At 39.8% G+C, this 26,400-nt stretch overlaps 1 long non-coding RNA gene across 1 annotated transcript; it reads left to right on the top strand.

Annotated features, from left to right (window-relative positions):
• Nucleotides 1–2,908: 2,908 nt before the first annotated feature.
• On the top strand, nucleotides 2,909–8,254 carry LOC140249808 (uncharacterized). Its single transcript, XR_011903083.1, has 3 exons — nucleotides 2,909–3,039; nucleotides 6,851–6,906; nucleotides 7,676–8,254. It is a non-coding gene; the product is annotated as an uncharacterized lncRNA (long non-coding RNA).
• The last annotated feature ends 18,146 nt before the right edge of the window (nucleotides 8,255–26,400 follow it).

The following is a 26,400-nucleotide window of genomic DNA, read 5'->3' as shown; positions in this document are numbered from 1 at the left end:
GCTGAATGTTGATGGACACCAAACAGCATATGTGAGCACAGTGAGAATGTGGGTGGTGTGTTTCAGCAGTGGTTACATCTATGGTGATCACCTCCACTGGTACAGGTCTTGATGAGAACAGCATGCAGGCTTTTGTTCATCACTGGTAAAAATACGTGGTTAGCAGTGGTGACAGTGTTGAAAAAATAGTGTTCTATAGCTGAAAATTTGCTCTATCAAGTACTGCTGTTGTACTCTTTGTTGCACAGAAATTAAAAGAAGGCGTTACTTTTGGAGCAACCTACATACCTGTGCCCAGCTACTTGATAGCTTTTTGCTTCTGCTATAATTTGAAACACCAGATTTTGCCAGGGCTCAAACTTCTCCGTGTAACATTTGCAGCATTCCTTGTGCGTGTTCCTTTGTGCCCCTCAGTACTGCAGCACGAGCACCAGAGCTGGTTCCTGAAACACAACACTAGTGTTGCAGCAGCTGTCGCCCCTGGGACTTGGGCATCTGCTCTCTGCTCCAGCCAGTGGATGTGAGGTGGTACAGGTTTCCCCAGCTCCACACAGGGAACCAGCAGGTGCCAGCCTCCTTTGCTCCATCTGTGACCCAAATTGTTACACAGGGCCTTTCTGTTCTGCCTTCTGTCGTATTGATGTTGTAAAATCAGTAGGAAATCTCATTTCCAGGAGAGTGCCCCAAACTTCTGCTAAAGAGCGTGAGCTTTTTATGGACTATAAACCTCTTGTGCACTCCTGAGTAAAAGGATCTTTTACAGCTCCTGTGATTTAGACTGAAGACTTTTTGACTTTCTGTGTTTTATTATTTGCAGTCTTTCTGCAGTGAGTCTGTTCCTATGTGGAAGGCTATTATCAGTAACTTTTCATGCAACATCACTGTAAAATTAATATATTTGAAATTCAGATTCTACTGAAGAGAGTTATATGAAGTCCATTAACTAGCACATTAAAATATTTTCCTTCTTAAATTTGGCTTCCAGCTTAGAACACAGACTCCAAACTCCATTAGTACCACTGACTCCCCTTTATATTAAACTAAAAGCTGAGATAACATACGCTCATAGCAAGTGAGTGATGCAAGATGATGGTGTGCCAATAGTGCTGCGCTGGAGATATGAAGTTGGATCTGAACCGCTGGCAAATTTATGCATGCTTTCCAGAGGAGCGCTGCAAGGCAGAGCTCTACCACCCTCCTTATCCCAGTGCAGATGTCATTAGCCCTGGAAAGAATGGGAGCACCATGGAGTTATTTATACAGGAAGCATTGTTTGATTTAAGGCACAATCTCTGATGTGAAAAATAGTCTCCAACGGCTTAAAAACTGACTTTCAACTAAAATAAACAAATACGTAAGATCTTGTAAGCCAAACAAAGAAGTAGTGGACTTTTCCAAAGCCTTTATGAAGGCATTTGTTGTGACAACTCCGTAATGAGGCTATAAAGAGAGGAATCTCTTTAGTAAATATTTTGCTGCCCTCCACTGGACCAGTAACAGAAAATCTCCAGTTAACACGTGTGTCACTGAGAAGGGAGATCCCTTCACTAGAAAAGTGTTTCAGGCACTGCGATTTAACTGAACTTAACACTTAGATGGTTTTGTTTTTAAATTTCAAAGCTCTGCCTTGTAGAACAGCAGTGTATCTTGGAAAGGTGCAGACCTGAAGACATTCCATGCTCAGTCTCTGGAGAGGTTTACTTTCTGTATCACAAATGGAAAAGCAATACCGAAGTGGGTCTTTCTTCTTTCTCCATTTGAAATGTATGGATTTATAAGGATTTGCTTTACCTCAGTGCATGTAACTTTTGTGTTCGGTGCAAAGAACACCGTATTGATTTTGCCATATATCCATTAGCAACTTCATACCAGCTTTATTCCTCAGTAGAAGACTAATCTCAGCATTTTGATTAGAATAATTTTTTATTAAAGTACTATCAAGTTGTAGTAACGTTTTGGTGTTTTGGGGGGAAGTGCCTTGAATGACCTCTCACTGCTGCCAATGTGGCAATTGTGGGAAGCCACCCTTAGGGCTGAAGGGGAAAAATGCAATGAGCATTGAAGAAAGAACAGCTGATGTAGGGGTAGATGTTGCAAAGAAGTAATAGAAGTAGCAGCCAAGGTACAGGATAGCATGGACATGGCAAACAGGATGTGTGAGGACCATGCTGCTAAGAAAATCAGAAGTGATATTCACTGCGTACTTATTCTTGACTTTTTCTCTGGATCTTAATGGCTTTGAGCTTGATTCACCTTTGAAAGGGCCGATAATAGTAGGACAAGGGGAAATTGTTTCAAGTTGAAAAAGGGAAGATTTAGGTTGGGTGTTAGGGGGAAGTTCTTTACTAGGAGAATGGTAAGGTACTGGAACAGGGAGGTTGTGGATGCCCCGTCCCTGGAGGTGTTCAAGGTCATGTTGGATGGGGCCCTGGGCAACCTGATCTAGTAAACGTGGAAGTTTGGTGGCCCTGCCAGGCAGGGGGTTGGAGCTTCATGATCCTTGAGGTCCCTTCCGACCCGGGTCATTCTGTGATTCTGTGATATAAAAGTAAGAGGATATTCTAATAGAACTTTGGAAGTAAAGTTTTGAAAGATGAAATTTGAGACTCAGTCATTTGATCCTCATTTAAGGAAGTGATTTATATGACTGTATTGATGTTATTTGTTTGAACGTTGGTATTTATAGCACTATGCTCCAAGTGAATGCTGCTGTTGTTGCAACATCTTAATAGCATATTAATATTATTGTTCTTGTTTTGATAAGTATTTGTGTATGTCAGTACATATAGATCTCTTAACTCTGCTTTTTTTTGTGTGTGTCTATGGCTAGGCTGATGGGGAAGATGATAATGCAGGCTGGCTGCTACAAAACCCAGCAATTGTGGGTGTGATGCTAAACAGGTTACAGCTGTGCTCAGGAGCAGTTTGCACCACCTAGCTTGGAAGCGCTCCAACATGCCTCAGTATTAGGAGGAGGATCTGCTTCTGTCTCCATGCTTTGGAGTGGGCTGTTAGAAATCATTTATCAGTCTTCAAGAGGTATGTCCATATGTAAACATTATGTATACATATACAAGTGGTAGCCCTTGGCGGTGAGGATCTCATCGTCAGAAAAGCAATGCTACAAATCTGTTGATGGATGGAGGCAGAATCAACAGAATCCAAAACTAGAAAGAATGCGGATAATTGAACAGAGATTTTAGGGAAATTCACTGAACTGAGGAGTCTGAGTTTGTGTCACTTGTTGAAAGTCATATTCTTGTCAGTGGTCTGATCCATACTTCCCTACTGATCTAAAGAAAACAATAGTTTGCTTTGAGGGTAGTGGGTCCAGGTGGTTTAAAAAATTGAGATTTGTTTTGCTGTGAGTACTTTTGGGTCTTGTGTTTTGAAAATGAAGAGCAAGACTCCTGTGACATCAGTAGCCTTTGAGCTGGATTCTCTTATGGTGAGAATAATAAAAACCAAATCTATTTAATTCCATGCCTTTCTAAAGTAAAACTGTGATTGATATTTGTGTAATTAAATTCAGAATACTGCAGAGAGAAAATCATCAATTAGAAAAGATAAATAAATGGCATCATTAGTCATGTAGCAATGGTCTGCAGGAAAGCAGAAATTTGAATTCTTAGAATAGACTTTCACAGTGAACTCTAAATGGCCCATTCAGTGTTTAACTTCTCAGCACAGGAATTGTGCTACCGTTGTCCTTTATGTTTGGAGTGTTCTAAAAGTACAAGTTAGTCGAAATTCTGTTGCTTTTTTAATACATATGCAGAGTTTAACAACATTAACAGTCTAGCTATGGAAGATGTTACTTGATGCTTTCTGATCATGGATGATTCTTTGACCCAGTTTCCAAAACAATTAGAGAATATATTTCTAGGACACAAATTTATGTAAAGAAGGAATGTTTACATTTTTAGCACTTTCATATTTTTGAAGTAGAGCATTTTTAGAGCAAATTCAGAGCATGTTAAATTAGAGCACCTACAAGGAGATCAGCTATTTTCTTTTGATGTTCATACAGGTGTTTATTTTGTTATACAGTTATGTTGTAATGAGGAACAAAGAGGAGTAACAGTGCTTTTCTTCGTAACTTATCCATCTTTTAAAATGGAAATACTACAACAGACAGTATTAATAACATTAAGGACAATGTTTTAACTTTTTTTTTTTTTTTTTTTTTTTTTTTTTGAGAGAGAGAGAAATGACCTTGTACGTCATGAGGTTAAAGCTGATTTCCACTTTTGCTTTAATAGGTATTTCTGTTTTTAAAGGTACGAACATATTTCTTTGTATTTCATTTCTGCAACTAGAGAACAAGGGATTCAGTTTAATATTAAGATTAAACTGCTTTTTGTTTTGTAATCCAAAATATGAACTTTCTTCTAGTTAGTAGTATGTGTTGGATGTTAGGATGGAAACACACATACCAAGAACGTGAGAGAGCTGGAGCACCTCTCCTATGAGGAAAGGTTGAAGGAACTGGGCTGGTTTAGCTTGGAAAAGAGAAGGCGCCAGGGAGGTTGCATTGTGGCCTTCTAGTGTTTGAAGGGAGCATACAGACAGGAAGAGGAAAGGCTGTTTACTAGGGTGGATAGTGATAGGACAAGGGGGAATGCTCTTAAACTGAGACAGTAGAGGTTTAGGTTGGATATTAGGAGGAAGTTTTTCACTCAGAGGGTGGTGACACACTGGAACAGGTTGCCCAGGGAGGCTGGGGATGCCCCATCCCTGGAGGCATTCAAGGCCAGGCTGGATGTGCCTCTGGGTAGCCTGGTCTGGTGGTTGATGACCCTGCACATAGCAGGGGGGTTGAAACTAGTTGATCATTGTGGTCCTTTTCAACCCAGGACATTCTATGATTCTATGAAATGTGCTCAGCTTCAAAATTTTTACAGCAGGTTCAGTGCTGTCATAGTTGTAGTCTGAAAGCTGACAGCAGCGAGGTACTTCAGCTAAGCTTACAAAACCGAATCCTACCTGGTAAGTAACCAAGTGGATGCGATTGTACTTTATATAGCTGCATAAGAACATTCACTTTTTACTTCTAATTACCAATGAAATAAACAATTGTGAAGAGTAGGTATTTTTTTCCCAGGGCAAGAAGTCATTGTTAAATCTGGGGAAGGAAATGTATCATACCTTCCAACTACTTTTTCATTTTGAAAGTGTTTACTGTAGAATGCCTCAGGTAGCCAAAACAAGGAAATTAACACAAATCACATTGAGCTTTTTGAAAGGAGAAATCAAATGCAATTTAAATGCAGCCTCATAATTTGTGGGGAGCTGGGATTGTTTTCTGCATTCCAAACCCAGTTTTAGCAGGTGACCAGGAAACAGGTCAATAATTGTGGCTGTGTTTGACTTCCTCTGGTGCAGCTGACAGTACTTCAGGCATCACCAGCACCAAGGCTTTGAGTGTCCTTGGCATCGTGGCTTGATCTGAAAGAAGGGTGGCATCTTCCTTCCTTTGAATTGCCAAACCCAATGGTTTTAGGATATGAGCCTGGAAACAAGAGCACCAAATTCATTTTCTGTTGGCAGCATTTCAAGATAGTAGCTACCTCCAAAGACCAACTCAGCTGCTGAGGTCAAACAGATGGGTTGAAGGTTGTAGTAACTGCTAATTTTTGTGGATGCGTACCAAACAAATGAAAGTAATAGACGTATTTCCAAATTGCAGTGTTTGAGTTCCTTCAGGAAATCAGATAGTCTGAAGGAAATGAGATAAGCATAGCTGAGAGATTAAACTCAAGAACATTAGTCTGTCCCCCAGATCCTACTGTACAATGCAGGAGATCTAGGTAAGTCATAAACTAAGATTGTCTTTGTGTTGTTTTTTAAGGAGATGAAACGCTAGCAAATAAATCCTTGTTAAAAGAAGATTTTAATAGCATTGGCATTAATTACCATCTTGGTAGACTGTGATATAGTGCTTAGATCTTTTCACAGCTTGTCTCACTGAGTTGTTAACTGCAGTCAATTACACATATAAGTGCCTCAAGATCACTTCCTCTGGTTGTGCTGGAAGGCAACCCACTTCAAAGGGTCCAGGAGATGTACAACCTGCATCCATGGTGTTTTCAGCAGAAGTTTGCCTGAGATAAAAATGCAGATAGGGACCTTTTATTCTTTGAAGTCCCCAGAAATACGGCTAATTAATATCAGGAAGCCTCATGGAGTCAAATCCTTTAAATACTAATCTTAAAATGTATTCCTCGTCATCTCTTGATGTGGGTCTCTCTGCTGCATTACAGTGCCATTAAAATAGCTATGTGGAAATCATTAGAAATGTGGATCATTTCTGTATTTGCTGACAGCAGGCTCTAACAGGCCTTGCATGTATAAGCGTGGCTTATCCAAATGGCTTTTCATCAGAGTACTTCATCATCATGACTTTTGTGGCTATGAATGGCAGTCTACAAATTCAGTAATTCTTGACGGCAAAAGCCACATCATCCTTTGTGTCCTGACAGACAGGGAATTTCTATGTCTCTTCTGTATCACTCCAGATAAAACTGTCATGCTCAGTTCATTATGAGCAAAGATTTTGATGGTTCTTGGCACAAGACAGCATGAAAAAAACGAATGCAAAGTTATTGCTTGTTTGCCACAATGTCAATCCTATCTCAATAAATAACGAGACTAATGCTTGCAATACATTTTGCCACTGAACACACCAGTTGATGAATCTCTGATTTGGTAAGCAGTTCAGCCAGTTTGCTTCCTCCTGGTGTACAATGCTGGTTAACACTGACTGGCCTGACAGGTGAGGCCCACACGTGGGCCGCTTTTTTGAGTGTTTACCCTGTTTTTCAGTAAGCAACCTTTTTTATAATTGCAGATTTTCCTATCACCCCTGGCGTTAATCTCTTAAAGCGCGCACTCTTCCTCATTAAGGTCAGTGTCTTGTTTTTCGTTTGTGTGTCAAAAGCAATCTTTGCTTTCCTCCTTTGATCTACAGTCAGATACTTTTTTCTTAGTTATTGATCTTATAGAAATCAGATTAAAATTGCATTTGCTTTTTCTATTAAAAAAGATATTATTTTATTGATATATATATATACAGTTAATGACACCAAACAGTATTATTTAATCAACATCTCCCTCTAGTGGCAACCGCTGGGCTCAAATAGGAGTGATTGCTGCTTATGTGCTGTACACCAACAGATTACAGAGCTCTGTACAGTACTGACAGCCTTTCTTACCATACTTACATGCAGCACAGTGGCTATTAACTAAGCCCTGCATCTGTGAAGTAATTCACCATATTACTTTTTTCCACCCTAAGAAGGGAAAAATTAAGAGGGAGAGAAACCTGTTAGATGCAAATTGGGTGGTGGACTTCTGATACACGGTGTTGTTCCTGACAAAGCTGTGAATAATGGATGTCTTACTTAAAATAAATTAATAAATAAAATCTCAGTTGCATAAGAAAATTGATTTATAGCTATAAAAAAGACTGAGATCAGCAGAGGTGTAATTGCCTTATGCTCAGAACTTGATCAGAAGACTTTGAAACTTCTCCACAGGAGCTGAAATATGGCACGAATGGGATCAGAGTGGGGTTAGCAGTCTGCTTTGTGAGTTTGCTTGATTCCTGTATTTGTTTTTTAATGAGTCCCACATCGTGCCTTGATAGAAGTAATTATTTTATGAATCTCTCCAGATACTCTGAAAGCAGCATGAAGCATACTGTATTCTGCCGGACAAAAAGCCTGCTTGGGATCATGCTGTGTTTCCCTGCACTGTGTACCTGTGTTCTTCTCAGTATCATGATTGCTTTCAATAATAATTACTCAATATTAGCCTTCTGTTTCCCCTTAATTATCTGCCTTGTCTAAGAACACGTAGTTTCCTTATTGCCTGCTGAAATGAGACTGCACGGAGCAGGAGTGAGCTCCAGGCTCTGCTCACACAGCATCTGAGGGGTCAGCATGTGGAAATGAAGAAGTTTTGTGTTAGTGAGGAAGCTGCTGTTGAATGTGTGTGCTGTTTGTGGGTTCAGAAGGGATCGCTGTGGCACGGAGGTCCCTCCTGATGTTTGTGAAGAGGCAACTCTGCCATGGGACTTTCCTGCCTTTCCAACATGCTCTGGGAAAAAGCAGCATTACTGTTCCTCATACAGCAAAACCAAAATCAAAACCAGGCTGCTGCTCATCTCCCGGACCCGCTGGCTGCTTGTGTTGGCGCAGCAGGTTCTGCTCCTCTCCCCAGCCCTGCCTCCTCCCACTGGCCTGGACTTCCTCCTAGAGAGCTTACCAGATGCTGGGAAGCAAGGACCTGCCAGCTCTCTGCTGCATCTCCCTCCCCAGCCTCCAGCCTTGTTGAAACTCATTTGCCAGTGAAGCTCTGCCTCTGGATTTTCCTATAATGACTCAGAAAACAAATAATGTGTCTGTGGCCACCCAGGAGGAAGTTCTGGTCTCAGTGTCACTGGAAACCCATTGTGTGAGTGTGCTGGTGGGACTCGGGGTGGAGATTCAGTGTGGCCACCTGTGGAAAATACAGCTTGCTGTCCATGAGGAGCTTTTCATGGAAATTCTCCTGATTCCCTTCCAAACCCCATTTTCCTCATCATAAAGCTAGCAAGGGCAGAAAGGACAGTCTGAAGGAGTTGCAAGTATTATAGTCATATGCTTTAATTCTGATATTACGCCAAGATGTTATCACTTAAGCAGTCTGGCTCTGTGTTGCAAAGCTAGCTCTGAGTCATGTGATGCAGGTCTTCTCACCATCTATATTGGGCTGGAGGAACAGCACTGTTGAAAGTGGGGCAAACTCCCTTTATGAATGGAAAATCTGGCAGTAAGCACAGTTTTTGGATTGCCTGCTTGCTGTAATCCCATGTCAAACTGCAAACAGCTTCCCACACCTCTCCCTCTGGCTGCGGAAAGCACTTGGTCCTGGTTTGGACTTGCTTGGCTCCTCTTGATGGGGAAGAAGCAAGGGCCATGGTCCTTTGAGGACAGCTCTTGAGGGATTTGAGGTTTTATTCATTAAAAAAAAATCAATTTATGCTTAGATCTCTGAGAGGAAAACAAAATAAAATCCCAAATTGAATTTTCCTGGTATCACTATGACTGAGTTGTCATCCTAGCAGGCAAAGCATAAAGTACATGCAGGAAGCAAAAGGTTTTAATCATTTCTGTCATAGCAAGCTCTGCCTCATTATCCAACTTCATCTGTGCCACACTGCTGCATTTTGCACGTGTGTGTGATGGGAAGATTTCTCATGCTTCTCTGCCAAGCTTGCCAGACTCCACAGTCTCAGTCCTATTAGCTTCAATATATGCTATTGCTGGAATCACTGCAGGGTTAAAAGCAGAGTCACTGTGATTCTTTCTGTTTGCACAGCCCCAAATATCCTCCCAGACCATAATGATCAGCACAGCAAACCTGGAAGGTGTTCTGCCTCCAGTGCAATCCGAAAGTGGCTGGAAAGCACTGCAGTCCAGGGCAGTTATTGAAAAACATTTGGCAGTATTAATTTCACTTAAAGTGATGCAGTACAATTGTTCTGGGTGATTCAGGAGGGTGAGGAATTGCTAGAGTCCTGGCACATACGTACGATTTTATTATACATGTATTTTCAAATGCTCTCTGGGTGACTTAACAAAATGATTTCCTTCATAAAGACAGTCTATTTTCTTCAGGGAAAGTTAGGTGCTAAAGGTGAGGAAGGTTTGAAAGGGCTGCCTGATAGATGGAGTGGGCTTTGTGTATTTTAAAGACCTGCTGACACGTGGGAAAATCATGCAAGCAGTGTTCTTTTTAAAGTTAGCGTTAAAGTGTATAAAGAGAAAATGAGTGCCTTGCATAGCAGCTATGTTACTATTTGATCTAAATCTTTATGAGGACATTTTATGTGTAAATGGTAAATGCTAAAGCATGAGGTAGGAGAATGAACTTTCACCAATAAGATACAGCTACATCTTTAGACACTTTCCTCACATAGCTTCTTTAAAATCCACAGGACTAGGCTACACACCTTTAGGTTAGCATAAAGAACTCAGTCTGTATGACTTCCTTATGACTTGAAGTCAAGTAATTGGCTGGAAAACAATATAAAATCAGAAAAGTAAAACATGGCAATTTAGCTGTCAGGCTGATTAATGCTGCAGCATTTTCTGTGTTATGAATATGTCTCTCTTTCAAAGGAGTTCAGCTCTTTGACTGTCATAAATTCTCCCAGCAGTACCTTTGTCTGTCTCCTGCAGTTTAAGTGTATTATTAGAGTCCAGAGTTGAAATGCATGTAACATAATGTCATCGTCTTCATTTACAACAGAGCCATAAAATTGTTTTCAATAAAACAGCTGTTAATAGAAATGACTTTTTCCCCTTATAAAAGAGTATCTGGAATACTTGGAAGGCAACCTGAAGCAAAAGGAGTGAAGGTGGGTTTTACACCTTGTTTCCTATATGCAACTTTTGCATCACCTTTGCTGTCATTTTTCCACATCCAATTGGCCAAATCCAACAACGTGTGAAAGGAGCTACACATCTCAGAGTTCATGAGTTCTTATGAGCTTTGTGAAATGTGATAGCTATATACAGAGAGAGACTGGAATTTGCACTCCCTGTTTTGGGAAAGGCAATGAGAATTCAGCATCTGTTCTACTGATTGGGCAGCAGGCATTTAGCATGCCACATCAGGGGGCTGGACCAGCTGCAGCTTGGTCTACCTTTTCCTGTGAGCTGAACTATGGAAATGTTGGTAGAAGGCATGAGAAAAAAAAACAAGGGCTGAATAGTTCATTATGGCAGGGATAAGTCAGGATCAGGGGGCACAAAGCATAATGAACAACCCTTCCTTTATTTTGCAGCTTGTTTGCACTTGAACTGTTGGAAAGGAAAATGCAACTCTCTCTGCCAATGCAGAGATCACTATTTGTGATTTCAAAACTCAGAATGAATTTCAGCATTCTTGTATGATGGTTGGAAAAGCTGCAGTACAAGTAGTGGTACAAATGAATCAAGATAGTTCTCTTCTTAATACTGAGTTGGTGTGGTGGAATTTACAGAATTATACCCTTCTGTTGATGCCCTTTTCCTGATGACTTTCAGAAACCTCTTTCTGGTTAGCTCTTTTTCTTTTTTCTTTTTTTAATATATATATATATATATATTATTTTTATTATTTTCTGCTTTTCTGTCCTGAATGGTGATAGAAACACTTTATTCTGACAATTTTTCCCCTCTTTCTATAGATTTAGAAGTATTTTCCATTCCTTCCACAAAACTGCAGTACTGCATTGGTGGTTCATTCCAACCATGGCTGTATTTGTTACATGTATGTGAATCTATGAATGCCGGACAGACAACGTAGTAAATGGGTAGAAAGTATAGAGAGGTAAAGATACACGAATTGCATTAAGGTCTTTACAGCACTGTGCTACATTACTGGTGCAGATTTCTAAGTAGGGTAACACATCTGTGTCTAATATTGATAGCTGTTATTCAATCTGTTAGGGAGATCAAGGAGAATTTGGGTTTATGGGAGTCTGGGGATTCCAAGCTATAAAGGTATTAAAACTTTATACTAAAATGTATAATGTTCACTACGGAGCCATAAGGTATAGTAAAAGTTGATGGCATCCTTCCGGCACTACTCTGAGTATTTTAATATGTATCATAGGTATCATTAAATCCATATGCAAAGAATAACTCCCAATTAGAGCAAATAATATCCAGGTTCATCCAGGCACATCCTTCTTTTTCAGCACCACTTTCAGAGGAGTCAGAATTAAAAGACTTTGTTTAAAAAACTTTTTTTCCCCATTTTTCTGGGATTTCTGGGCACCTGCAGCCCAGACAGCTCCTGCAGTCATTGCATCTCCTCTACAGTGAGCTCAGATCTCCTTGCACTTTGCACTTGCCAGATGTGAAAAGCATCAGAACTGGAGTGCATAAGCAGATCAGGCACAGATTTGAGTGTGTTTGCTGGCAGATTTATGCTGCCTGCAAGTGCAAACATATACATATGCATGTTTTTGTCAGGAAAATTCTAGATAGAAATAGGGCAGCTCAAAATCCAGTGTACTATCAACTAATCGATTTGCTAATATATGCCTGTTGTTCACAGCAGTGAGACGAGCTATCACGGTTAGAGAGCGCTGAGGGAATGAGGGTTGTAGATGCAACTATGCAGTAGAGCAGAGCTATCTGAAGGTCATTCATATTAATTCTGAAATTAAGACTGATAGATGAACTGGCTGCATGCAAGCTGATTGATGGATTTGTGGGCAAAAGCATATGTTGGCTCAGAGGCAGCACTGCATAATACAGATTTCCTCGTGTGAACTGGAGCTGTTAAATCTATACAGGGCAGCACTGTGCCAAGTAGATTTATGAGCTTAGGTCTATGCTTTTCAAGAGTTTTTGACCCAAAATACATAGCGTGGTTTTCCATTGCAAGGGACCATGATAGTCTTGATGGAGTAGGGAGTTAAAGACCAGGGCCTGAGGTTTTTTCTTCTCTTAGTATCAATATCTGGTGTGTGTGAGTTGGTGATGATTGTTTTTGCCTCTGTTTTTATCCCACATGCTGAGTATCTAACTGCAATTTTATTTACTGCAGTTGGTCAAAGTGTGATGTGTGATGCTCTGTTTATATCGGTAGGGAGCCTATGTTTTCAATGCTTGCCTGACACAAATTCAGCTTCCTCTGAGAGGCATAGGGACTGGGAAAAGCAGGGAGGAGGGCAACACAGCCAAACATCGTTAATCAAATAATTACAGGAAATTTAGGAGGTGTGTTGTAAGATTTTCTATTAACACCAGTGTTTCTTCAACTATTTCTACTTTATTTTCCTAACATTTCTAGTACTCTAACTACAGGGACTACCTTTTCTAGCAACTGATGTGATACTGGTGTGTAAGAGAATGTTTTTAGAGTAAATCTCAACTTCTGCAGACTCTATGAGTAAGAAACATGCTAGTATAAGCCCATTCGATGGAAACAAGCCCACAGGTTCCCCAGGTTGTGAGGGTATTCCTTGACACCCTGGGCATAAAGAGGTAACTGCAGTGGGAGAGAAAACTAGACCCATTTTGCAAATTCAAGTGTACCTTTATTATAATGTTGTATTTGATTTTTTTTTCTCACTGAACTAAATCCAAAGTTCATTTTCAGCTGACTTCAATAGGAACCAGGGGAATTATTTTTCCTGGAGGGAAAACAAATACAGAATAGTTATGTAAGAAATTAGAAAGCTGCAAAACAAAATAGAATAACCAAACCAAGAACTTGAGATCATGACTGTAATAAATTTAGCTTAGAGAAACATGCAGTCAAGTTATGGTAAAAGATTAGATAGATCCATTTTAATATTATTACAAGATGAGCAATAGTGTAACAAACTTTAAAAACAAAACAAAACAAAACAAAAAAAAAAACAACAACCTACCCTAAAATGATATGAAACAGTTTTGAAACTTTAACTGTATCACTATTTTCAATGACTCTGAAAGCAAACTGTGACTCATAACCACAGTATTTATCTCCCACAACTCTAAAAGGACCCAAGGGACCATTATTTGCCTTTTCCTTACTTGAGGAACCTGTGAGAGATCATAATTTCATGAATAGTTGATTAGTATTTTCAAGTTCCTACAGCAAAGAATGGCAGTGTAAGTTCCAAAGCAATTCTTTCATTGGAGTTGTTTGTTACTGTGCTGCAGCCAAAATCTTACTGCATCATCTAAAAGATGAAGGGTTTAGAAAGCCATCAGCAAAAGCATCTGTGCTGTTTCTTCTTACTTTCATGGTTCTTTGTAGATCTTCATTACTCTGCTGCTGACCACTGTCTACCATGTCATGAGCTATAGTCAAAGAATACTCATTTTCCAAACCAGGAGTTAAATACCACAGGTGTAATGAGATATTTTTAGTGATAGACTAAAGATACGCAAGATACTTTTCTGTGTGTAGAATGAAAAGTTAAGGGATTATGCCAGATTTGGAGAATGTGCAAAAAGAAGCTTGTTTTGCTTCACAAATTTCAGGTTACATTAATTTAGTTTTATGTTTACTTCATAAACTTACACTGCCTCACACACAAATTAACACATTAATAATATTACTCTATTGAAAGTAATTTACTAGGACTTGAAGTGCTCATTGACCTTTAACTCTTCTTCCCTGCTTGCTTGGACTCCCACCAACATATTTCAGTATTTACAGACCACAATGCCAAAGTGAAAGCACTCAGTGTTATCTCAGGTTTCTTGCCATACAGTATAACATCTGCAGCTTTGTTACCATTTGTTGAATTTTATTGTTTTTTACCTTGTAAATAAAAGTTGAATGGCTTTGTTCTGTGCTATTTCCTTGCTCTAAACAGTCTTTGCCTTCCTAATGCCTTCATTTTTTTCTTGACTGTCTTTAGCATTTCTCTCTACATTCTGCTGCTGTGCATTTTCTACCTCTTCCTCCACAGAGTGAACTCTGTCTGTATTTCCAGCCATTCCTAGCTTCTCTTTTTGAATTTGAATCACAAGTAGAGCAACCAATCCTTCCCAACTTCCCTACTGTCTTCATGTCTTCTCTGCTCAGAAAGAACACTGTTAAATATAATTTCATCACAGTCAAGGTGAGAGGAGGCACAAATCACTGCTGCCTGTGGGAGTTGCCCTCAACCACAGCTCAGTAAGCCATGATCAGGTCCTTACAAACCAGCTCTCAGCTGTTAGGATCTATGCACTGTTCACAGTAAAGCAGGCATCTGTTTGTGGGCTTTGGTCCTTGCTCTCAGACGTTTATTAACAGTAGTAAATATTCTTCTTTATTCCAAATATATGGAACCACACTAGAAGTTTCCTTGTAGAGTTCTATAGGTCTGTGAGGTGAGGAATATAAACAAAAATGATTTTAGGTTGATTTTGGAGATCCTGGGAAATGGAGATTATTTTCCTTGCTTGCTTGCTTGTAGTGTTTATTTTCATGGGACTATATGGGGGAATGGAGCCAAGTGCTGCTTACGTTGCTTGCCATGCTCCACACATGGCCCAGATAAACTCCAGGAGACAGCTCTGCAACAGGTGTATGCTAGCTTGTACAGTAATTTCATCTCATGAAGCTGGTTGTATTTGTTTGCTGGAACACACATTTCCTAAAAGAATGTATTGTCTCTCTAATGTAGCAACAAAATAAAGAGCTTGTGCAATGGATAGGGGCATTTTTGAAGAGGATACATAAACCATATACCTTAGGTAATGCAGTTTTTGAAAACAAAGAAAGCAGTTTGGTGTAGTCAGCAATGTTTAGTTTTCAGTTCTCCAAAGCAGCTGTAAGCTCCAGCTCATCCTGCAAATCCTGGGAACAGTCATGTCTTGAAAGCTGTTCATGGGATCCAGGACCCAGAAGACCCTCCTGTGATTATGTAACCGGGAGAGAAACAAAGTATATAATGGGACAGGAGGGAGGTATTCTGGGGAAGATTTATAACCTACAATGTGGCACTAGATAGCAGAAGATCTGCTAACATTCCTGACCATCATTTACCAGATATCATACAACAAATTGCAACTTTAGGTAAGTTGTTACAAGTTCTTGTTCTCCATTTTCTTTTGGTGTTACGTTCCTAGAGATCTTTACAGGAGTTAGAATGCAAAAATGTGTAATTATTGCTTCTTTCCAGTACTTCCATAATCTTTTTCTTCTAAGTAAGGCAGTAAGAAAAGCGCATAAATTCTGGAGAATATATTCATATTCACTATAATATTATACTTCTCAAAAAGCACCACTGACTCCACATTGTATTCATTGGGTAGAGTTCCTTCTTACTGTATCTTGTTTTTTTCCCTCCCTTTTTCTTTTTACTTTCTTTACTGATATCTGCTGATAAAATATCAAAGTTGCTCTTCTCACTGGTCTTTGAAATCATGTGCAGACTAATTGTGATCATGCCATAGGACAAAATAGCAAACAAAAGAAAAGATAATTTCATCACTGCAAGGTACACCGAATTTCCTTTTTCTCTACAGTATGCCCTGAAGCAGAATAAGGCACACTTTCAGATTGTTAATGACACACACATAGACCTGGAGAAACAGGGCCATGGCATCAGGAAGCTCTATACTTTGGAGTCTACTTGATGAAATAGAATCATAGAATATTCCCTTCTGTGGGAAGGGTCCCACAAAGACCATCAAGTCCAGCTTCTGGCTCCATGCTGGTCCACCCAAAGTTCAAATGCAGTGTCTGAGAGTCCTGTCCAAATGCTTGAACTCTGGCAGCTCAGGGCTGTGCCCACTGCCTTGGGTAGCCTGTTCTATGCCCACCACCTGGCACAGCTCCATGCCGTTCCCTCTGGTCCTGTCGCTGTCACACAGAGCAGAGCTCAGCACTGCCACTCCGATCCCTGTGAAGGAGCTGAGGCTACCACGAGGCCTCCCCTCAGCTCCTCTGCTCTGCGCTGAGCACACCGAGGTAACTCAGTCACTTCTCAAGCCTCTTGCCCTCTAGAGCCTTCACCATTTTTGCAGCCTTTCTTTGGATCCTCTCAAATGTATTTCTTACATTATTGCACCCAAACCTGTACGCAGTGCTGGAGCTGGAGCCACGCAGAGCAGAGTGGGACAACCCCTTCCCTCTCCCAGTGGAAGTGGTGGGCCTGGGACACCCCAGGGTACAGCTTGTTCTCTGGGCTGTCAGGGTACACTGTTGGCTCATGTCCAACTTGCTGTCAACCAGAACCCCAGATCCCTTTCCATGGGGCTGCTCTCCAGCCTCTTTTCACAATTTTGTCTTCCAGATGTTACTATGGAATGAGATATTTCATTTTTTTTGGATCTATCTCCTGTCTTGAGTTAAGGTTTTCCCAGATGAGCCATAAACTTGCAGTTACTGGACAAAGGGAAATGGGGTTTTAATCCCTTAAGCTGCTAGCATACATCCCTCTGTTCTGGTCTTAGTAACATCCCACTCCTGTGAGAGGGTCAAGGGAGAGAGGAAACTGGGTGTAACAACCATGCCCAAACTCCCCCCTGAGGCCTGCAATGCAAATTAGAGACACATTTGTGTAAGCGATATGATATCTAGTTACAAGGTTGGGAGCAAATGGGCAGGAAGAATCATCTGGTTCAGGGAGTTATGGGTGGGGTCGTAATGGTGGTGACTGCAGGTGTTTTAAGGCTGCTTTAATGAGGCCAGATTTTTTTTTTTTCTTTTTTCTTTTTTCTTTTTTCTTTTTTCTTTTTTGTCCTCTCTAACTGACAAACACCTTGTGAAACTGAAGTTGCATTAATTCAGATACTGGTGTAATAAATAAGGATAATTTGTCTTTTAACGTGCTGGAAATGTAGAACGAAGCTCCAGAAACCACTGGCAGTTGTTCTGTTTCTCTGTTACGAGGAAGTCTTAGGAGGGGTTGAGAGACAGCGGGTCTACAGTGTTTAATATCTATTTCCAGTGTAAGTATGTGACTGCTGGTAGGGATTTTTAGTGCCGAACTTCTTGTCAGAAAATTCCCTGTAAGGCATTCTGTAGGTGAAATTTGTCCTTGCCTCTTAATCAGTTCTTCAGGCAGGTTTCTTAGAAGATGAGAGCTGAATATCCATGAGAGGTTGTGTATTCACTGTGGTTTAGCTTTTGTAGGAACCTGAATGTATGATATGCAATATGATCAGTGCTTTAACTGTGTTTTCTCCTAGAAAATCTGTACTCTATTAATAATTCAAGAGAAGTGGAGTGAGAGGGACAGGCTTTCATACTCTAGGTTAACAGTAGTCTTATCATCTCCAGTTTTTCTATCTCAGTGAGGAAAAGTTCAGCTCATAGACTGGCCTCTATCTCTGTGTAAAGGGTGAATATTTGAGAGACATGTAATAAACTCTCTTGTCAGCCCTAGTCCCGCAAACACTACATTGTGTGTGCAACTGCTATGCCTAGTCATTGACAAAGAATTGTAGAGTTAGAGGTGATTATTTCTGGGCCTGACCTTGTCCAGAGTCTTCTGTAAAGCTTTTTCTTTTGATATTTGTGGTGGAAGACAAAACAATAGCAACAGCCCTTTTGTTGTTTTTATTTATGTGAGTTTTAATATGTTTCAAGAAGCCTTCTAGATGGGAGGTGAATTCAATTTCTATTTTAAGCTAAAATTTCTTTTATAAGAGTATTTTCCATATTGGAATATTACATTTTCCAATGTTAGGAAAAATTCAGTTCAAGCTCTCTTGTATTTCTTATAACACAGTTTTGCTTCAGGTGATTGCTAAGAGCACAGAATAGATGATAGTCCCTTAGGAACAGCTTTTCAGTCTTCTGCTGACTTCAGTAGGTGGGTCAAAGTGATTATAATTTGTGATATTTGAGCTGCTGCTAGGAAGAAAATCACTTAGCTTCTGAACAGCTCCCTTCATGCAGCTGCTGTTGGAGTATTTTCTGTTTCAGAAAGGTGAGTTGGTTTGATTTGATGATACATTGTATGGTGAGGGAATATTTTCATGTCTCCTTCATAGAAACTGAGGAATAAAGAGACTGTGGTGGGGGAAAAAAAATACAACATGCACACAAAAGAAAGAAAAACTCAAAAAAACTGATATTTAAATATTAGTGTACTTAGATTTATATAGTTCGTTCTCCCTGTACTGCTGACCAACATTCAATCTGCTGCCCACCCTAGGAAGTTCACATGAAGTGGATGCTCAATGAAGGCTTGGCATTAGATACCCACCAAGAATCACAAACAGAAAGTAACTTTCTAGGACATCTTTTGAAATAAACACTAAGGAGAGTTTTCATAGGAATGATCCACTGGGTGGCAGAATTACACCAAAAAAAAAAACCTAAACAACTTAGTCAAACATGGAGTATAGAAACATATGGACCTATAATTCTAGGCTTCTAGCCATCATTTAATCTCTTTTGTAACAGTCATACATGAATCTGCCACCTGAGCTGGATGCATTTGAATAATGTATCTCAAGAGACAATAAATTATTGTTTTTTACTATTTGCCCCTTTCCATATGTAAGGAGAGGTAAGCTGCATGCTCACATTCTTGTCACTTCTTTCTTTTAATTCTCACCAACTCCAGGAGAACATTTTCAGAGGGGAAAAAGACCTGGGTTCCTTGCTATCTCACCCCACACCTATTGGAGGAGGAACACTGCTGCTGAAGGTGGGGGATCATCTGTAATCTCTGCCTGAGCTGCTCTTGCACCATTTAGCTGTAACTTAAAAATGCTGTCAGTACTGAGGGCATGCAGATCCTTTTCTAAGGTGCACATTACCACATGATACAGGTCCTTCCTTAGGCCAGTTGCTCTTGTCAGAAACTATCCTTTCTTCTTGCTTGGGTCTGTAACTTGAGGTGGTTTTACCAGCTTATTGCAGAGTCACAACAGGTGAGAAGTATAGAAGCTTCAAGGGGAGGTAAAAATACTCATAGTGATTAAATCCCCACAGTACGATTAGTCCCCACAGCTGTATTCCTTAAATTTTAGTTAAGCCTAGTGAAAACAGAGAAAAGTGAGACAGTGTTATGGACAGAGTCCACAGGTGTTGGCTTTTGGTCCATTGGCTCTGAAGGCAACCAATCATAGAATCACCAAGGTTGGAAAAGACCTAAAAGATCATCCAGTCCAACCATTCACCTATTACCAATAGCTTCCACTAAACCATGTCCCTCAACACAACATCCAGTCGTTCCTTGAACACCTTCAGCATAGGTGACTCCACCACCTCCCTGGGCAGTCCATTCCAGTGCCTGACAACCCTATCTGAGAAGTAAAACTTCCTAATGTCCAGCTTGAATCTCCCCTGATGTAGCTTGGAACCATTCCCTATGGTCCTATCACTAATGACACGAGAGAAGAGGCCGACCCCCAGCTCACTACAACCTCCCTTCAGGTAGTTATTATAGAGAGCAATAAGGTCTCCCTTGAGCCTCCTCTTCTCCAGACTGAACAATCCCAGCAACTTCAGCCGCTCCTCATGTGGCCTGTGCTCCAGACCCCTCACCAGCTTTGTTACCTTCCTCTGAACACGTTCCAGGGCTTCAATGTCTTCTTTGCAGTGAGGGGCCCAAAACTGGACACAGTACTTGAGGTGCGCCCTCACCAGTGCTGAGTACAGGGGAACAATCACCTCTCTGCTCCTGCTGGCAACACTGTTCCTGATGCAAGCCAGGATGCCACTTGCCTTCTTGGCCACCTGGGCCCACTGTCGGCTCATGTTCAGCAGAGCAACAATCAGTACCCCCAGGTCTATTTCCTCCACACAGTCCTCCAGCCGCTCTGCACCAAGCCTGTAGCATCGCCTGGGGTTGTTGTAGCCGAAGTGCATCCCACTGGCTTCAGCCCAGCTCTCCAGCCTGTCCAGATCCCTCTGAAGGGCCTCGCTACCCTCAGGCAGATCCACTCTCCCAGCCAATTTGGTGTCATCTGCAAACTTACTGAGGGGGCACTAGATGCCCTCATCCAGGACATCAATAAAGATATTGATGAGGACAGGCCCCAGCACTGACCCATGAGGAACACAGGGGTCAAACAGAGTCCATATGATTCCCGATGTCTTTCTGTCAGAAGTAGATCAGCTTAATAAAAGATAGTGATGCGATACTTTTCTCATGTCTGCACATCTCTGGTTATAGTTGAATCTAAAATTCCTCCTTGGAAAAAAATTTGGAATAAATAATCTGTCTACTGTAAATCCCAGAAATCCTAAGACAGACCCAAGAGATCATAAGGGTTTAAAAGAACATAATATTTTGGCTCATCTCTTGTTTTGCTTTGTTTGACAGGAAAGCAATTGGTAAGTCACCCCAAAAGTAATGCCTCCTATTTTCTTCCATAGAAACTACAACAGATACAACTGATACAACTGTCACTGCTTTTTTTTTTTTTTTTTTTTTTTCCCCCCTTCTTTTTCCCCTCCTCCCCCCACTGATTTAGCTACGTTGCCAAAATCTGTCCTTTTCATCTTCCTGTTCTTCTGCTGTCCAAATAGCTCTGCTTCAGCTCTCCCTCTGCTCCTTCTCTACTCTTTCCCTGCTCCTAGCTTCTTCCACTGCCTTGGCAGGGGTAAGATCCAGTAGCCAGTCTGGTTAGTCCTCACAAATGTTTTTGTCTTATTTAACTCCATGTCTGATAACTTTTATTATTATTTTTTTATTATTCAGTGTCCGGGACTCTTATTCTCTTTTTAAAACTAATTATTATTCCACTTGGAATAATATATGGTAGATACACACAAAATGGTGAAAATGTATGGTTTTTTTCTGAACCACATTTGTGTATATGTATTTTTAATCAAAACAGCTTATAGCTATATTTAATCTGAACTTTGAGTCAAAATCTAGAAGTATGATACTGTTGAACTGGCATGGAGGAATACACAACATGATTTATCTATTTGTAGGACAGCAGAAATTGGTAAATAAAAGTAAGCTCTCTAAAATTTTCTGCAAAAAAGTTGAAGAGTTGTGATATCTGCAAGCAGTGATTTTAGTTGAACTGAACAGTTGTAGTTCTAGTACTAGCAGACAAGAACAGTACAGGTTGAAAAGCAATGCTTTCTAGTTGTGTATATGCTGCAATGCGAGATGCAGAATAAGAAAGCTTTCCAGGTAAACTCTCTAGAGACTTGTACATTGATCAGATCCAAATGTAATGTCAGGAGCAGAATCTCCCAGTTTGCCTGAGTTCTGTGTTGGTGGCATGGAGGGATCACAGCACTGGCCAGCCCCTCTTGGGACACTGTCCTGCCTCCTGGCTACATTTCTCAATGTGTATTTTCACTTCAACCTTCACCCAAACCACCATCTCTACTGGATCTGGAATTTACATTGTTTTAACACAGAAATGCTGAGCAGATGAACAATAATACATGAAAATTATTGGAGTTTAGGACAAAAAGCAAATTTCCAAATCGCACTGAGGAAGAAGAGATGCTGTATAACTTTTTGTGAAGCTATGACATTTTAATTGTCAGTTTTCTCTCTTGAAAGTAAACAGAGCTCATTATCTTTGTTCATGTCTTATTGGATTAATTGAATACTTTTAGGTATAGCTTCACTATTTTATGTCTGGAAATCCATACTATGTCTATCACTGTATTTCTTTGTTATCACTTAAAAAGATTTAAAATTTATATTGAAATTAGAATATTACTGAAATACATCATAGGAAATTAACCCCAAGCATATAATGTCAGTATTTAGTTTTGATGATGTGTAAAATGCTCATTACAAAATCTGTACGCAACAAAAGGAACCCATCCTTTTTAACAGACAGTTAAAAAAATAGAAGATTATTAAATATACAGGAGGAGAATGCTGGCATTTTTATTTATGTGTGGTGGGGAGTTTGAATTCCAAGCACAGAGTGAGGGATACCTGGAGTGCTTTCACCCTTGTTTTTGGCAAGGCATACTGCATCCCATTATTGGAAATATGTTTTATTTAGAGAAAATACAAAATCATCCTTGTTATCATCTGCTTGTACTATTTGCTGGTATTGTTGATGTTGCTTTGTCTGTTTAAAGAAACAACAAATAGCACAAAATTTAACTAATCTGGACCATCATTAATTAAGACATAAAGTGTACACTGTACTCATGGGAGGTGTACATTATATGCTATACTTTCAGGGCAAGTTGCAGCCTTAATAACACCATATGAAGCTGACACGGACATTGGAAGCACAGTGGTTTACAACACTGCTTCTGTCCACTTGAGCATATATATTTTCCAACAAAATAGTCCAAATTTCCAATAGAAAATGTTGTGTGGAAGGACGTGCTGGAAGTGCAGAAAAAAAAAGCTGGAGTGGGGAAAATGTTAACTCACAGAGCAATTGACTAATTTTCGTTGGTCCCTGTCCCATTCCCCACTGACCTTTCAGAAAATGAACCCTGAGATGAGTCATTCTGCAGTCCCACCTTGTCACCTCGTCTTTCCTCCCCCCTCTGGGGCTGCCAAGAGGTTGTAATGGAAGTTATCTTCATTTGGCTCATCCATTATAGTATTTAATGTTTTATATATTTTATAGTATTTCATGTTTAATTCTTTTTCTTGTTTCCTTTTCCTATTTCTTTTTCTCTTTTCCTCTTTCTTTCTCCTCCTTTTTCCTTCCTTCCTCATATGCAAAACCATCCCTTCACTTTTCATGTATATTCAGTGTAAATTTATACCCTTAGGAAAAGGAGGTCATTCTCACTTCTTCTCTAAAGTTCATCTTAGCAATTTTTTTAAGCTGAATGTTGACTTCTCAGTTATTATTGCTTTTTATTATTTGATTCCAGTTTACCACCATGTGTGTACTACCAAGAAAAACCAGTTCAGTGCCACACAAAACCATTTGTCATCATTTTCTTGTATGCCAAAGAGATGTGCTCTACAATGAGGAGGAGAATGGTAATATATGTAGAGCTTTAGATGAATTATTATTGTCATTTCACTCACTAAATTTCCAGAAATCAAGTCCCCAGAGACACTGGATCAGCTTTTGTGCTGGAGTCACAATTTTATTGCAGCAGTTTATTGCCTAACATTGAGTAATAACAGGATGGACTTGATTATACTTAGAGCAGTAGCACTTAAAATTACAGAACTGGAAAGAAAATCTGTGCCTGTTCTCTGGGCTACCCAGGGCCCAGAAGACTTGAAAAGGAGTCAGAAAATCCTTGAGACATCACAGCTCACCACTGGGGAGCCAGAGAAGCCTTGCAACTTCTGAGTCAGCATGTCATTTCAGGAGTGTGTGTTTCCTCAAATGCAATTCAATTTTATTCATTTTTTTTATTTCCCTGATTTCTTTTTCCTACCTCTTTCCCATGCTTTACTCGTTTTCCTGGCTGTGTGTTCATAAAAGAAAACGGGGGGAACAACACATTTACTTTGTGGGAATTTGTGTGCTTTAGGAAAACTACGAGGAAAAAGTTTCCAGAGCCTGAAACCGTGGAACTGTTTCAAGTATCTGTGTTGAAAATACCCATTGAACCTTAGACTCCCCTTAAACATTTTATATTAACTTAGATATGACAGCCTGTGACAAAAAATGGTCATTATCTAATTTCTGGAATTATGTTATTCTGTTATCACACTTTGACAGCTGTCTTCATGCTCAGTAAATAGTATGCAGTTGACAGATTGCTAGGAATAGAAGCTTTCAGTACAAACTTACAGTGGCTGCTTCCTGAAGCTGGCAATAGAAGCACAGTAAAATCTGGGTGCTAAATATGCAGTATTAGAATAACGGAATAAATAGAAAAAACGTGTGTTAGCTATAAAATATTCTACTAGAAAGCATTGCTGACCATGAAAAATTCCCAGTGCTGTCATCTATAATGCTAGAAGTAGCACAATTTAAATTATTTTACACATATGTGTGGATACAGGTGGATTTTTTTTTTTTTTTTTTTTTTTTTTTTAGAAAGGAAATATATAATGTCTTGAACAATCTGATATATTATATTGTACAATATAATCAATGAGCTTTTCATGAACTTCTGTTGTACTTTTGTAAATGTAATACTTCTGTTTGGAAGGCTAGAACATGAACTAAGAAGTAAGCAGTGTAATGCTCCTTAACGTTATAGCATTATGTATCTGTTCACTAAAAGCCCGTAGAAGGGAAAAAAATAAAAGAAAAAGAGAAGACAAACTGAGGAAAATTAGGTACACATAAGAAAAGAGACCTTTTATGGTTGGTTGATGGGGAAATATAACTCCTAGCATTAAATGCTGACCTTAAGGAAGCCTATCATGGCTCTGTCACAGATTTCAAACAGGACTAGGTTACATAGGATCATCGAATCATAGAATGGCATGGGTTGAAAAGGACCACAATGATAATCTAGTTTCAACCCCCTGCCACAGGTATGGCCACCAACCACTCAGCCAGGCTTCCCAGATTTCACTCATGTATGTTCTTTCTCTAGATTGACTGTTTACAGAATTAGCAAGAGATACTGCAGAGATGCTATGTTTCACAGTTTCTGACTTTGTATTCACATTGGCTTCTGTAGCTTTAAGGACAGTGACACATGAGTTATGATAAGAATGTAAATGTAATTCTTAATTAACAAAAAAACATACTGTTCTTAAAGTGATAATAAGGACTATTTGTGAAGGCATTTAGTAAGTGGGACTGCCTTATTGCTCTTAAAATTAGGAAATTTAAAGAAATCTGCTCTTAAAACCAGAAGTGGATAATATAGAGGAGTAGGCATAACATGCTGTATAAAAAATAATGCAAGATAAGAAGAAAAGCTTTTAATGATACTGATAAATAAAATGGGTAACAAGTTGCTTAGGCAAAGAGGTAATTCTTTATAGCTGAGCATACCTGGCACAAGCAGCCACACTCACCTTTTGGGTTAGGTTCAGTATTTGGTTATAGGTTTTGCCTGTAGTTGTACTGAGACAGCTGTGGTCTAGATTGAAATTCTCACATGTTTCTTTTTGTTTTGCAGATATTTCCCTAAGGAACCAGCTAAAGAAGGCAGAGTATGACTTCCCAGGTAGGCTTCTCTGGTGTTGCTGAAAAGCCACTTTGCAAAGTAGCTTTATGAAGTTCTTAGAAGTCATCCTAAATGCAGCATGACTTTATTCTCACTAGGGTTGCAGGTGAACATACAAATAGACTCTACTCACTCTCCAGCATTGTGGTGTCATTTTAATGCATATTTACATATATTTAATGCATTATTTACAGACATCCTAGGATTCATTGCAAGAATCTGAGGTCCAAATCAGTTCTGTATCCAGTGAGTTACAATGACAAAAATGGCTTAGCAACTGAATAAATGAAATTGTGTCTCCCATTAATTTTTTGCTTTGATCATTTCTGTTCTGTGCACACTGAACTCAGTCTTTAACAGAAAGAGTTATCACAGGTTTATGGCAAGTAGCTGGAACTGTTCTGGCACAGCATAATTCAGAAGTCCTTTTCTCCTTCAGGATTAAACTCTTCACTGTTTCTCAGTCCAAAAAAGTAGCTTGTATTTGCTGCTCTGTAGAAATTTCATGCTAAGCTCCTGTAGACATCTCTGCACCCTCCTCACATAGGAACGTTCAGTTATTATACTCTCCCGTATTATCGGACACAAGGCTCCAGTCCAACATTAATGACTTTTGTCCCAGGAAAACTGTGTGATCTTTTGTATATGAGCATTATTTCTTGCAGATTTAAATCCTGGCTCTCTAAAAAGTTTTGGAGTACTTTTCAGTTCGCCCAGATGTTCCACCCATGTTTTATGGGAACAGATGAAGTCATTTAAGGATGTGAGGATGTTTTTTGATCCTCAGAACTTGAGTTATACTTCTTACAAACATCTGAAGTGTCCCGAGTGCATTCCAGATTCTAAAAGGCAGCCTGTAGCACTGAAGCAATACACAGGTTAACTTAACAGCTGTTTTAACCCCCCACCTTTGAATGGTATCCA

This window comes from Excalfactoria chinensis, chromosome 3 (genome assembly GCF_039878825.1).
Source record: "Excalfactoria chinensis isolate bCotChi1 chromosome 3, bCotChi1.hap2, whole genome shotgun sequence".
NCBI lineage: Eukaryota > Metazoa > Chordata > Aves > Galliformes > Phasianidae > Excalfactoria > Excalfactoria chinensis.
This window is presented reverse-complemented; position numbering and strand designations above follow the sequence as displayed.